Consider the following 14,842-nt stretch of genomic DNA (forward strand, 5'->3'; position numbering starts at 1 on the left):
TTGGTGCCCGTTAGCCATCACTCTGCATTCCCCTAGCCCCTGGCAACCACCAGTCTGCTTTAGGTCTCATTGGATTTGCCTGTTCTGGATATTTCAGTAAATGGAATCATGCAGGCTTTTTTTTCCCCCTCCCTTTGTTGTTTTTGTTTGCTTTAAGTACCTAGGTTATGGATTTGCCTATTCTGGATATTTCAGTAAACGGAATCATGCAGGCTTTTTTTTTTTTTTCTCTCCCTTCATTGTTTTTGTTTGCTTTAAGTTATCTTAAATTATTATATTATTAGATATAACCTAAATAAAATATTTAGGTTATTTTACTTAGGGTATTTTCCTTATTTTTATACTAAAAGGTATTACAACATTACACAATTAACAGATTAAAACATCTGTTCTTTGAACAGAGAAAGCCATCTGTACAATTGTTGTGCCTGCTATTTTGATGTGGGCAGATTTGTAACCATTAATGCTTATGGTATCATTCTTATATTCAAGGTAAGAGTATCTATTCATCTAAGCTACTTCATTAACAGATTTATGGAGGAAAGCCATATAGTTTTGTCAGTAAATGCAGGAAATAATCAATACTAATCTATGATTTTAAAATAAAATCTCTGAAGACGTAGGGATATAATAGGATATCCTTAAGGATATAGTAATATCCTTAAGCTGATTAATAGCTTCAAAAATACTATAGCAAAAGCTACTCTCGAGGAATCCTCCTTCCACATCTTGAAGGAAAACGAAAAAAGAAGCCTGAAGTAATTTCTGTGCCACACTATACTAGCAGTCCTGGCCAGCACAAAAGTAAAACTGCCATTATTTGCAAATGATATGATTGTCTCATTGAAAGCACTAAAGAAAATATCAGAATGAATAAGATATTTTCAAAGGTTGCCAAAAATAAGATCAATATATAGAATTCCCATCTTTATGCAAAGGTTATCATTTAACAGACATGCACACAACACCCAAGAATTATCAGAAAATGGTGTGCAAGGATTTTCTACATGTACTTGTGCAATGCAGGTAGAGGATTAGAAACACAGGACACTTGATTAAAATTTTGGCTTGGGGTTTTTTAGGCTTCACCCATACTGCGTCTTCAAGTCTGAAAGCCTGTAAGTGAAGACAAAAACAAAAGAATGTTTTAGGAATTTTTGGAGACAATTATCTGGTTTTCCTCATTCCCTCGAAAGCCAGGTCAGACGCACATAGCTGTCACCCTCCCTAGGGGATATGTTCTCCCGCTGTTTTCCCCCTGAGGTTCCTGGTCTATGCAGGAATGTCAGAGCCAATTTGCCATCCAGCTTGGCCCCGCAGAGCCTGGTCTATGCAGGAATGTCAGAGCCAATTTGCCATCCAGCTTGGCCCCACCTCTGCGGTGCTGAGGACAGGGTTTCCAGGCCAGCCTGAAGTACTAGCTCCCAGTGAACTCTGGCTGCAGCTTCGCTCCTGTCTCTCAGATCCTGTGTTCCCATCATTTCTGGCCTCTAGCTCTTGCCCTCACTTTATTGTCAGTGTAGCAATTATTCCAACGTCACTGGTAAACATGTTTATCTAGAATATATAGATGTTTTGTACCAAGAATACTTTCTGGAAATGGAAGTCTCTATTTTTAGTTTAAGTTTTACAAATCTGCCTTCTTTCATGGTAGGAAGAAAATATTGACCTAATACATGCTTAATAGATATTTGTTGAACAAACAAAAGGAGAAAGCGTAACTTTAATCTGAGTTAAGGTAATCATTGATCAACGATGATGCCTTGTGTTCACAGGACATCTGCCATGTACATCCTTGCAACGTTATATCCATAAAAGCCTGTTCCATTCAAGTTTTCATGAGAAATCTAGCCTTGGTTGGCAAGTGTAGTAAATAGAGGCTCAGGAGAGCCCTGGTGATGGAATTACCTGTCTGTGAGTCTGGGTGAGACCTGTGACTTGCATTTAACTAACAGAACATGGCAAGGTTGATGGGAAGTCACTTCTGGGATTGCATTACGTAGGACTTGGACCTCCCTCCTGGGAGCTGAATTCTGCCAACAACCATGTGAGCTTAGAAGCAGATCCTTCCCCATTCGAGCCTCAGACGAGTCCCCCGCCCTGTGTACTCCTTGACTGTAGCCTCATGAGAAACTCTGAAAAGAGGAGCCAGTAGGAGTGTGACTACACTTTGTGACCCACAGAAACTGTGAGCGTATAACTTGTGTGTTGTGTTATCAAACTGCTAAGTGTGTGGTCCTCTTGTGATGCATCAATGGGTAACTAATACAGCAAGTGAACTGGTGATGGAAGGTGTTCAAACAGAGCCCTTTGCACAGGTGAAGACATGTTTGAGAAAAGATATTTGAGTAACAGATACTGAATTACAGCACTCTTGGGGCGACACCTAACTCCACAGTTCTGAATGGAGCAGAGCTCCTGAACGCAGAAACAGCATAGAGAATCCCCGCCACAGCAGTCTTTATTAGCGATCGGCAGAATCGCGGGTCTTGAAGAGTCCCTCAGAGTTAATCTGTCTTATCTGCAGATTTGAGACAGATTAATATCTAAAGCATTCTTCTTTATCACTCCCTTCATGGCTTATCAGTAATGTCTGATAATGAGTTTCAAGCCTTGCCTGGCTACAGAGGGAAATTAATGGAGGCAATTAGGAAAGGTTAAGGGGGAGGCAAGTTAATCTGGTTAAGAGCAAAGACTGATTGTGAAACCAGAAAATCCCTCTACCTCCCCTCCCTGCTTCTATCTTCCTTTCTCTCCTCCTTTGACTTGACAAACATTTATCAAGGTCCCTCTATGTGACAGGCATCAAGCACTAAGTTAGAGTCTTATATGTCTTATTTAATAAGTGGCACATGGGTCTTATTTATTAACCTATGTCTTAAAAGATCTCAAGTTCAAGTCAGGGGTTGGAACAGACACATAATCAAATAATTGTTACAATCCAATAAATGCCAATAAAATCGTGGGCCGAGTATTAGAGACAGCCAGAATTAAGCTGACTATGTGTCCCTGTTTTTCTTTTTCTTTTTCTCTTCTCTTCTTTACTTTCTTTAATACCAGGACTAAATAAGGGAAGATAGTGGAGAAGAAATAGCCACAAATACTTCAGTTAGGAAAACTTCATGCATGGCGTTATGGGCCGGATTGTGTCTCCCAAAAGAGATAGGCTGAAGTCCTAACCTCCCGTATCCATGCATGTGACCTTATTTAGAAACAGGGCTTTTGCAGATACAGTCATGTTAAGATGAAGTCATTTGGGTGTGCCCTAACCTAATGACTGGTATGCTTAATTGAAGAGGGAATTTTGGATACAGAGACGCATGGGAAGGATGCCAGGTGACAAGGGAGGCTGAGATCACAGCAGCTGCGAGTGCAGGAATGTCAAGGATCGAGCTCCCTCTAGAAACTAGGAAGAAGCAAGGCAGGACTCTTCCTTAGAGTCTTCAGATGGAGCAAGGCCCACTGACACCTGCATCTTGGACTTGGAGCCCTCAGAACTGTACATTTCTGTTGATCTCAGCTGCCTAGCCTGTGGTATTGCATGATGGCAGCCCTGGGAAACTCATTACAATAGTGAAATCACACTGACTTGGCCCAGGATGAGGGAGTGATTGGGAATACCCCGCATGAATAAGCAAAAAACTTGGAACCTGCAGAATGCAGTTGTTTGCCCTTTTTTATTCCCAGGCAACAGAGATTCCGAAGTCCGTGGGTGCCTCGCTTGTGTGTGGGTGGCAGTGTGGTGAGTGCTGGCTGCCCGCCCGGAGGCATGGTTGGAAGCAACTATTCCTGCAGCCCTTCTCTGGCAGGGGGAGCCAAAGACAGGGTGGCCGCTCAGAGAGAGGCCCAGGCAAAGATGTGTGCCGTCAGTTAGCACAGTGAATGGTAAAAGAGTTTGAGAGCTGTCAAATAGAATTCTCACAGAGAATGGAGGCTCCATGACACAGTTCCTTCCGCCAGAGACCTGGGGGCATCCTTACTCTCTGCCCATCGCCCCCGGCACTCACTGGCATTCCTTCCTGCCCGTTGTATCTTCTCTGTAAGTCTCAGGTATACTCACCTCTTTCCATGTCCGCTCTGGTGCAAGACGCCATCCTTTCTGGATTCACCATTTGCGTTTGGCTCTCCAGCCTGTGTCCCCATAGCAACCAGAGTTCATTTGAAATGCAGTGTGAGTTCTGCTACATCCTATGCCCCCCTTCTGCCCCTTAACATTCTTACCACTGACCCCCCCCCCCCCCCCCCCCCCACTGCTCTTGCTCTCGGGACAGGAAGACTAGCAGTAGTAATGCTCAGGTCCAATCCTGTGCAGTCCCCTGCTTCACTTACCTCACTCTCCGCCTCACTGTAGACCTCATGCGCTCCCTCACCCAGCTCTGTATCTGCTGACTGTCTGCCTGGGAGGCTTTGTTCTTGTTCACCCCAGATGTCGCTTCTTCCCGGGCAAGGCCAGGCCCCTTGGTCAGAGGCCCTCAGCATGTTATGGAATTTTCAGAGCATAACTTGTAAAAAGATCCTTTGTTTTTGAGGTTCTCTGATTAACGTCTGTCATCTGCATGGGACGTCAGCTCCCTGATGGCAGAATCCACATTTGTTTTGGTTCGTTCTTGTATCTGCAGTGTTAAGAGCAGTTTTTGTTGAATAAATAAGTGAAGGGATTGCAATAAAGGCAATGTGTTTTGAATAATAATTGGGTTCTCAATTCATGAACTTGTTTACTTTACAGCAGGATGATGTTCTTAATTCCTTTGTTGTTTAGTATTCTGCTTGGTGAGCACAGTGAGCCTTAGGATAAAACCATCTTTTCCACTTTTTCCAGAGTTTGAATGAAATGAAACAATAAACAATTGCATGCTAAAATGTGAATCTTCAGGGAACAAGACAAACAAAGACACTTGGAAATTCACTGTACAGTAAAATCCATCAATATTCATGGCAGGGGAATGTCAAGTAGGAAAAGCTTGAATTAGCTTCAGATAAGTATCAAAAGTGTGAAATCCATTAAAATAATTTAAAATTATGAAAGCCTATACCATTATGTGATCATGGCTCCCAGTTCCGTGGAAAGTCTTTGTCAATAAAAGCAAAACTAATGCTAATTACGTCTCCTATTTTGTCATGCTATTTCATTATCTGTAATGATTCAATTTGCTGATCATCATTAATATTTATTGAACTTGTATGATGCTTAAAGCTGCATATTTGCCTCAGTGATACTAAACTATTTCATGTGTAAATTTAATAAAATGTTAGGTACAGTGCCGTAAAGGAGTACTGTTGAAGACCGGTCTACTCAAGAAAACAATGTCTAGGGCTATGCTGTCCAATGTGGTAACCACTCAAAGCCTAGTTAAATTTAAATATAAATTAATTAGAATTAAATTAAGTTAAAAATTCTGTCCTTAAGATGCATCAGGCAGAGTTTAAGTGCTTAATAGCCACGTGTGGCTAGTGGCTACCATACTGGACAGCACAGAGAATTTTCCATTAGCACAGAGAGTTCTTTTAGATGGTGCTTGTGTAGCAGAGCTTTTTTAACTGTATCTTTAATACAAGTCAGTAGTATGCTTCATTGTTTTATTAGAATAGTTAGACTGGAATAGCAGACGCTTAGTCGGCAGAGAAGAGTAGTCACAGTTTCCTAGGGCTCTTTGCTGTGTCAGGTTCATCTAGCCGCGATCAGCAAACCACACACATCAAATCCAGCCTGTCCCCTGTTTTCTAAGAGAAGGTTTAATTCGGGCACACACTTCCTCATTCATTGACGTATTGTGTGTGTCTGCTTTTGTGCAGCAACAGCAGAGTTGAGTCGTTGTGATAAAGACCGGATGGCTTGCAAAGCAAAAAATACTACCATCCGTCCCTAGTCAGAAAATGTTTGCCCACCCCTGGTCTGGATCACTGTGTCCCACGGAGTCCTGATGGATTGGCTACCCACCACAGAAGGAACCAGGAGGGATCACAGGTGACCGAGATAGTAGAGAAGGAATGCTACGTGTGGTTGAGATTGTATTCAGATACTTCAGAGGGCTTCAGAAGAACGAAGACAACCGGGCAGAATTTACGACGAGGAAGAATTATGGTCAATACGTGGGAATACATTTGAAATAATTAGACTGTTTTCTGGGTAATGGGACAGTCGCTTTGAAAGATTAGAGCCTCCTTACTACAAAGCGTGATGCTAAAGTAGGAGTAAGCATCTGATGGACATTTGTAGAGAAGATTCCAGCCCATGTGGAAATCGATGGCGTAATTTCCCCAGGGAAACCTTTCTGCTCCACAAATCCACTGAAGATCCTGAGGAGAACCCCTTTCCGAGAAGAATACACTTCCACTGATAGACACAGTGACTTCCATGAAATGATTTCAAGAACCTCTGAACTATGCATCTCTTTACCCTCAAATAATTCATCCAATTCTCAAATTCGATGAGAGGAAAACATTTTCAGTTATATAAAACCTACATCTAAAAAGAATTCGAGACAAGTCGTAGTTAACCAGTCTACTGTTAAGACGGTACAGAATCTGGACACATACATAACCCGTGTGAAATGCCTTTCAGAACCTTGTCTTCTCCAAGGAACGTTACAACAAACTTGGTGCTGACAGCATTATGTTTTCATTTTTGTGGACAGTTTAGTGCCAAACTTAAGGTAAAAATTTAAGTTGCTGAAAACAGGAATATCTGTGAAATAATCATCGCACTGGTGCAGGTGTTTTCTTGCATTGCAGCCATTAATTTCCATTTGGGGTTATCCTCATGACCAACCTTACACTCCACTTCAAATTCTTTCTCTCTTTCTCTCTACCTTCTCACCGAGGTATTGTGTTGGATAATATTTACTTTTCCTTTCCCTGGAAAAAAAAATACTTTGATTTCCTCTAGGACTGAGATTTAAACTTAGAAAGTTTAAGAAAGCCAAATCAAGTACTAAGAAAATTCACAAATGAAAAATGTCTTAATATTGTTATGGGCATTTATTATATATCCAAATCATATTATATCATCAGAAATCATAATAACACCATTATGCTCCGCAATTAGATGCTTCAGTAGCAGCTTATGATGTGTTTACTGTAATTACAGCATTTGACTAATTACAGCAATTATGCCACTTAGTGGCTGAATTCTTAGCTCTGAATTCCATTGATTGGGTGGACTTTCTCCGTAATTCTGTGAGGTTTTGTGCCCTAAATTTGGTGAATGTAGGCCTGAATTTTATGTTGCTAGATTCATCTCAGTTTCCAGTGATGATTTTAAGGATTGGGGATGAATATTGCCATTTTGTATTTGTATTACCCTATCAAAACGTCTAGACAAGGACAGATTGTTGTCTTCTGGCCCCAAGCACTACAACTGGGCTAGCTGTTGGGTAGGTCCTTGTCTTCAGACCAGGGGCTCATGTCTGTGTCCTTCCTTGGTCAGGGCGGTGGGGGGATATGCTTGCATTGAACAGACAGGCTGCTTCCCCAAAATGAGAAGTCAGCTTGGTAATTTGATAAAAACAATCCGTTTGATTCTTTCTCCTTCCACCGATGGCTCGTTAGGCTAAATGCACTACATAGCTGTTTGGTTTGTCTGTGTAGCAATGTAGTCACTAACACATCCTGCCTGTAGAGGTGGAACACTACAAACTCAGTCTGCGGGCGTGTTATCATGTGCCTGTTCCACACAAGGCACTGTGCCACCTGCTGAGGAAGGAACGACGCACTTGAGACACAGGCCCCCTGTCCAGAGACTAATCTATCCAACACTTTTCTCATGTCCGGGAGGAAAACTTAGACTTCCAGCGAAAAATCACATAAAGAACGGTTTAAACTCCATAATCAACTTTGGTGTTATCTCCGTGTTTCCCTTTGAGAAGAAGGGAGGGAATCACTAGAGTTGAGTCACGTCTTCTGATTCCTTTTTCATTACCAGGGATGTTGCTGAGAGCAGGGCAAGTGGAGGGAACCTGGCCATTATGGTCAGGGCCTGGGTCGGCAACCCGAAAGCTGTTAGACTTCATAAAAGTCGCTAAATGTCCAAACCACAATTTTCTCATATAGATAGTAAGGGAGTTTAAAGTGATTACCTCCTAGGACTTTGCGGACAGTTAAGTGGGAGGAGGAGAGCTCTTCATAAACAGTGTGAGAGACAAACATATGGAACTTCTGCCTCCTGTGTTTCAAGAAGAAACGTTCACTTGACGAAATAATTCACTCTTTTCCCTCAGAATCAGAGTTCTTCGGTATGATGCCGTTGATTGCACCGACATGAATGTCTGCAGCTCTTTACAGCTTTTCCCATCACATTCATCTGCTGAAATAAGAAGGTTTGAAATTGAAGGCTCTGCGGCGTAGAGTCTCTTTCAAAATTAGAATAGCAAGAGTTAGGTGATCACATAAAACTACTTGGAACTTGAAAGTAGATCTAAGGAAAAGTATCAAATATTTACCACTAATCAAAATTTTATAAACAGCTTGAGAACATAGCAAAATGTCCCCCCACATCAACTCTAGTATCTGGTATTTAGGTTGCAGTTTCTGTTTCCAAGTGGTGTTACGTCATTAATTAGTTGTGAAGCAACTGAGTATTATAATAAGAGGCGAGGGAGAAACACAGTAGAATAGGACACGCACACACATCTTCTTTTTAGTTTGATGGTGGGCTGTTAATAATGACTAATAATTGACATACATGGGTATTCATGGAATAGTTCATTGTTTCAGCGTATTCTGAACAAAACTTATAATGTATTCCATTTTATTACTCTATGTTACTAATTTAAGGCGGGCAAGAAGCGTGAAGCTGTGTCCTGCATATGCATCTGTTTCCTTTGGCTACCCTTGTCCTCTGAGGAGCTCCCTTTTGTTGTGTTGAGCTTTTACTCCGCTGCTGTAAACATCCAGAACCTTTTCAGGAGCCATGCAGTGTGTGGCTTTAGAGAGTTATCTTTACGTTGTGATTGTTCGTTTTTGCCAAGTATGTAAAATAATAATTCCCAAATGACAGTAACGATCGAAATAGGTCGGGTTATTCTATAAGCCACAGAATTGTGATCTAAAAAAAAAGAAAAAGCCAAACAAACAATGAAGTAGTATTCCCTCTAGTATTTCAAGCAAAACTTACCTTCACTGCCCAGGAAGTCACCTGAATGGTGTTTGCACAACAAAATAGGAGGGTTACATTTTGCTTTGTTAATGTGTAGCCCAAATCAAACTTCCCTTTGAGTAGCTAGTTCAGAGAATGTCGTTTGGAAGGCATCATTTAGCATTCACTGCTCTACCATCATGTTTGCCATTCTTTGTTTTATTTCTGTTTTTTGCTTTAGTAGGCTCCACACCCAGTGTGGAGCCCCGTGTAGGGTTTGAACTCACGACCCTGAGATCAAGACCTGACCTGAGATTGAGAGTCAGGCGGTTAACCAACGGAACCACCCCGGCGCCCTGGTTTTCTGTTCCTTGGATGTGAGTCAGCATTTACCTGCACACTTCCTTTGAACGGTTCATGCAGTGGTGCTCAGCTGGCTGTCGGCCATTTTAAGGCTCATTTCGTCAGAGTCCTTCAAAACGGCTCCCCGAACTGGACCGTATGCTAGATGTGGCTTGTCAGGAACAGAGTATCATTGTCCTCCTTCCAGCCAGACAATACATTCCCATGGGCGCAGCTTGAAATTGCATACGTTGCTCTTGCACGCCACATTATTGGTTCCTGGGGTGATTGAAATCATCTTCCCAATGTATATAATTCATTTTTTGTTTTGCATAAACATGATAAAATGTTTGGATGTGTAAATCACTCTTCATTACTTTGGAACACAATGAACGTAAATCATGTTGATCTACAAAGTTGGAGCTTTTTTTTCCTTTCAGTAAAATACTTCTTGTTTGTTCCTTTGATTTGCAATACAGAATACCAGGTGTTAAATTTAGTTAGCCCAGGATTTGATCGCTAATTTATCCACTTATTAACAAACAATGGGTAATTCATAGGCTTCCCTTTGAACAACAGGGATAAATTAGTTTATGTTTTAAAAGGTTCTTGTAAGGGTTAAAAGTGATGGTAAATGTAAAGTGCTTACCACAGCACATAGGACATCATAGTCATTTAATACAAGTTACTGTAATTCCTTCTTTTCCATCATTCTGGTGGCTTCCTCAAGAAAATCAATTTCTTTACACTGAATCTCTGTTCCTAGCCTCTGTGTTTTTCGTATAGGCACCAGTCCTGGGCTACTTCTCTCATTTAGCTTTTACCAGAGACACATGAACTCTAGGGATTATCGAGCCCTGGCTTGGCCAGCCGCGAAAAAACATTTTTGACTCCCATTTGGAAGTCGGTTCCTTTAAAGAATCTTAAAGGGAACGAAGATCTCCTCACATTCATGGAAGCCTTCTATGACGTTCTCAGGATGATTTGTCCCTTACCTGGAATCTCATAAATACCTTGCGTGTTCTTCTATAACAACATGTATTATAATCACTGCACAGCGCTCATTACGACCGCTGTAGTAGAATGCGTCTTTGGGGCCGTGGACTTCACAGGAGCCCCGTTTCTTTCCCGTGTGCCTGTCATGGTCGCTGGCTTTCTGGGAACTCTACAAGCCCTTTTGCTCAATGAATGAATAGAAGGAGTGAAGGGTGGTTGTATAGATGGATAGTTCTGCTAAGATCTTTCTCTGTAGTGACACAGTAATCCAGAACATGATAACATACTTGAGTTATTTATTTAAAATCTAATCAGGAATCAGTGTGGTGCTAAAAAAAACCCAGTTTCTTGAATATGTCCTTCATCCCCTTTTTGAAAGCTGGGGTCTTTGCCGGAAGTCTGTCGGGGATTTCACCTACTCTATCATCCTTCAGAGTTAGCTGATAGGGTTTTTATGCTCATGTCTTTCAGTCTTCTGAATGAGCTGGGATATAGTGTGTCTGGGCATGGATAGAATTTATCTTAAACAATCAAGTCCTCTCTTACGCTCACTCACAGTGCGTGATAGTTTCCTGCGAATCATGTTTTCCTGCCTATCCACTTTGAAGACTATTCATCTACCTACACATTCAAGACACAATACCATAGAACCGTAAGTCTTTCCCTCTGCTTCATTCAACACTATTTTATCTGCCCCAAGCGCTGGATCTATACCTCCTTTGCTCCATGTTTTGCTTCAGATCCAGCTTTCAAAATCATTTTGCTGTTAGAATTTTTGCCAAACCTATGAAATGATTCCTAGGATTTACCATCTGGTGTATGACTTGGAGTGAGAAGGAAAAAGAAAAAGAACATCGTGAAAATGTGCAATGTGATTATGATTCAGAGGGATAAGGCAAAAAATGCCCTTTGTGTCTTCACCATTCCTAGCTACATATAATCCCCTTACAGCTCTGTCTTCTGGAAGGAAGCACTGAATTAGTTATGGAAGCAGTGAGAGGAAAGAAAGACCGTTCTCTATTAGAGTTCTCCCAAAGGCAGCTTGAACAGGCGGCATTACCCTTCAAACAAGCTTTTGACTGGTATAATTTGCTGGAAAACGTATCTAGAAGCCAATTACTCTTTAAATCACTTGTAAGAACTTAATTTTGAGGGGAAGAAAATCTAGAAATTTACATGTGAATGGGCTTGACTTCATTAGCATTTCGTAGACATGCCTCTTCTCAAGCATGTGGAGTGAGGGAACTTTACAGCTGAAGTGGAAATTCCACTCTCTGCATTTGCAGTTTCGAGTGAGCAATCTTCCTTATTGCCTCCGAATTCCACTCATTCTTTGGCTATCACTCTCAAGAAGTCCTACTTGGTGGGATTTGCTAATGAGGTGAAGAAAACTGCCTTTGCTACGTGGGAAATCTGGACTCTACTCTTGAGGCAAACTGTAGAAGCGGCACTTGGTTGGGTTCAGTACCCTGTGCGGGATATGGGCTGTCTGATCTATTACACCTTGGGCAGCTCACAGACGTATGACTTCCTCATGCCCTTCTGGTCTGATAATAACCTGAATGCTGGAAGAGGTGGGGGGAGAGGGCGGCAGATAAATTATATCATATCATGAGCTATCATATTTGGTGCTGTGTTTCCAGAGCAAGTGAATAAATATTTATTGAACACGTAGTAGTTGAAAAACCATGTGCAAGGTATTTTAGATAAACTGAATCATACGAGCTTCACAAATATCCTCATGTATTATGACTACTATTGTATTTGGTGCAGAGACAGTAAAATACTTTCTATGCAAGATACGGCCATCAGATACCAGGATGTAACTCAGCTCTTCCCATTCCAAGTTCTGTCTGCTTCACCTGGCACCATGCCTTTAGAGATCTTCACATCTGTCTGTGAAGATGGAATCTACCTTTCCCAAAGGACAAAAGATTTGTGAACTCATTATTGTGTACAAGGACCACTGAGTGACAAAGACCACCAAGGCTGTGATAAATGTCAGGACGGGGAAGGTGGGATGGACAGCACAAGTTACAAAATGTTGGCGTATCCCTTTGCTGCCTGGGTTTGCTGCCGGCATTCTAGGTGAACACAGAAGAATCCATGTATGTGGGGAGACTGGCAGGGAGTTTATTCTGGTGAAAGATAACTTCTCCAGTCACTCATTCTGCTCAGACCATGACTTCTTCTCATTTAGAAAAGTTTTCTCCTGTTCTATAGCATACTTGAGATTACAAGCTATTAAAAATAGAGCTTCAATTAATTTTGCAAAATTAATTAGTGATAACTAAGTGATAACTAACTGAAGAATGCTTTTTGCGGGTGGTCTATTCATTTCTATCACTGCTTCACCAGTGACTGCAAGCTTAGTGGCTTACAACACGAATTGCTATCTCACAGTTTCTGTGAGCCGGGAACCCAGGTGTGGGTTCGTAGGGTCCTCTGCTCAGGTCTTACCAGGTAGAAATCATGGTGTTGGCCAGGCTGCCGTTCTTTCTCATGCTCACGGTCCTCTTCTAAGCCTGGAAGGTTGTTGGCAGAATAGATTTCCTTGCAGCTGTGTGCTTGAGGTCTCTATCTTTCATCTGCCAGGGCCCCTTTCAGGTCCTGGAAGCCACCCACAGTTCCTTGCAATGGCCCCCATTGACAGTTCACAACATGGCTTTTGCTTCCTTCTTTGAGGAGGATAGTATCTGCTGCTGCATCTTGTCACTTTCTTTTTAAATCAGTTTTTAAAAGATACTATTTTTAAGTAATCTCTGTATCCAACATGGGGCTCAAACTTACAACCCCAAGATCAAGAGTCAGCCAGCTTGACTGAGCTGACTCAGTCACTTTGAAGGGCTCAACTGAGTAGGTTAGACCTAACAGCACAAATAATAACTCTTTATATTAACTCAGAGTCAACTGATTAGAGACCTAATCATTAGAGTGACATCCTTCATATTCATGGGTCATGCCCGTGCTCAAAGGGAGGGGATTATATAGTGTGTCTACACCAGGAGTGGGAGTCTCTACGTCCATCTGACACTTCCGCCCACCACAGATGGAAACTGAGGGAGAAAGAAAGGATTTAGGTCTCTAATGAGGAAGGCCAGTGGTTTGACCTTGCATGCATAGAAGTGGCTGCCTGGAGGACTTTGAGAACATGCCAGGGCTGTGCAGGGAACAGTGCAGCTAGGACTGAAGGGAGGTGTTTTCAGGCCCACCCTCGCCTTTTGTGGTCAATGACAGCAGTTACCAGTCCAGGGACTGTGGCTCCAGAGGTGCGACAGAATTATTGCAAGGAAGATATGAAGCCATGTATGCATTAAAAGAGTGCAGATTGAATAAATAATGGATTTCACACTAAACTTCTCAAATGTACTGGAGAGTGTATTAGTCTCTTACAGCTGCTGCAACAAATTTCCAACCTTCGTGGCTTGAAAGAACACAAATGTATGACTTTACAGTCCTGGAGGTCGGAAGTCCAAAATGGTCTCATTGAACTAAAACCAAGGTGTCAGTAGGGCTAGCTCCCTCTGGTTCTAAGGGAGAGCCTTTTGCAGCTTCTAGAGCTGCATCCCTGAGCTCCTGGTCCTTCTTTCCTCATCACAGTGCATCACTTCAATCTCTGCTTCCCCATCACCTCTGTCTTTGACTTTGGTCCTCCTTCTTCCCTCATATGAGAACACTTGTGTTTGCCCTGGGTCCACCCAGATAACCCAGGAAAATCTTCCTTGCTTAACACCAACTGATTATGGGCTTTAATCACATCTACAACATACCTTCAGTATCACACTCTGGTTAGCATTTTGCTGAGTAACTGGGAGTCGTGGCCCAGCTAAGTTGACATGTAAAACTGATCATCACAGATGGGACGAGTAAAATGCAAATGTGAAAGCATTGCTGAATTAAAGGGAACCGTTCTTGACTCTTGTATCTCTTCTCACGGGTGAGGGGGACCCCGGAAATCTTTTGAAGCTAGACAATTGTCTTCATCCTCCCAAGAATGGGAGCACTGGTTGATGAGGGTGGGCATCTCTTGGGAAGGAAGAAGCTCCTGCGATCCCAGTGGTGAAGCGTCACAGCCCTGGGATGCTCACCGCACACGCCCAAAAATGGGTAGCAGAGAGAAGGGGAAACAGAGGAGAGCATGCTGAAGACAGATTTTGCCTAACTTCTAATTCTATAAAACTTAGTCACCCCTGCTGTAACCTCAGTCTACTCTGTGCTCACTCTTTTTGTTTATTTTGGTCTTGGCTCCAAACGAAGCATGGGACTGTCATCACAAATTTAGTGCATTAGCATTCAGTGTCTTCATAAATTTACTGCCTCAAAATCACAGGGAGAACCATGAGAACAATGATTTTTTCCCCTTTAGTGAGCAATTAAATGTGATGAATATGTTATACACAATGGTGAATGTTGGAATTAATAAGCTGAAAT

At 42.1% G+C, this 14,842-nt stretch overlaps 1 long non-coding RNA gene across 1 annotated transcript; it reads right to left on the reverse strand.

The window, feature by feature from the left end:
* Positions 1-927: 927 nt before the first annotated feature.
* On the reverse strand, positions 928-4,415 carry LOC113930676. Its single transcript, XR_003522578.1, has 3 exons — positions 4,330-4,415; positions 4,061-4,131; positions 928-1,116 (listed from the first exon to the last, which is right to left on the reverse strand). It is a non-coding gene; the product is annotated as an uncharacterized LOC113930676 (long non-coding RNA).
* Positions 4,416-14,842: the final 10,427 nt, after the last annotated feature.

Source organism: Zalophus californianus, chromosome X (genome assembly GCF_009762305.2).
Source record: "Zalophus californianus isolate mZalCal1 chromosome X, mZalCal1.pri.v2, whole genome shotgun sequence".
NCBI classification, from domain to species: domain Eukaryota; kingdom Metazoa; phylum Chordata; class Mammalia; order Carnivora; family Otariidae; genus Zalophus; species Zalophus californianus.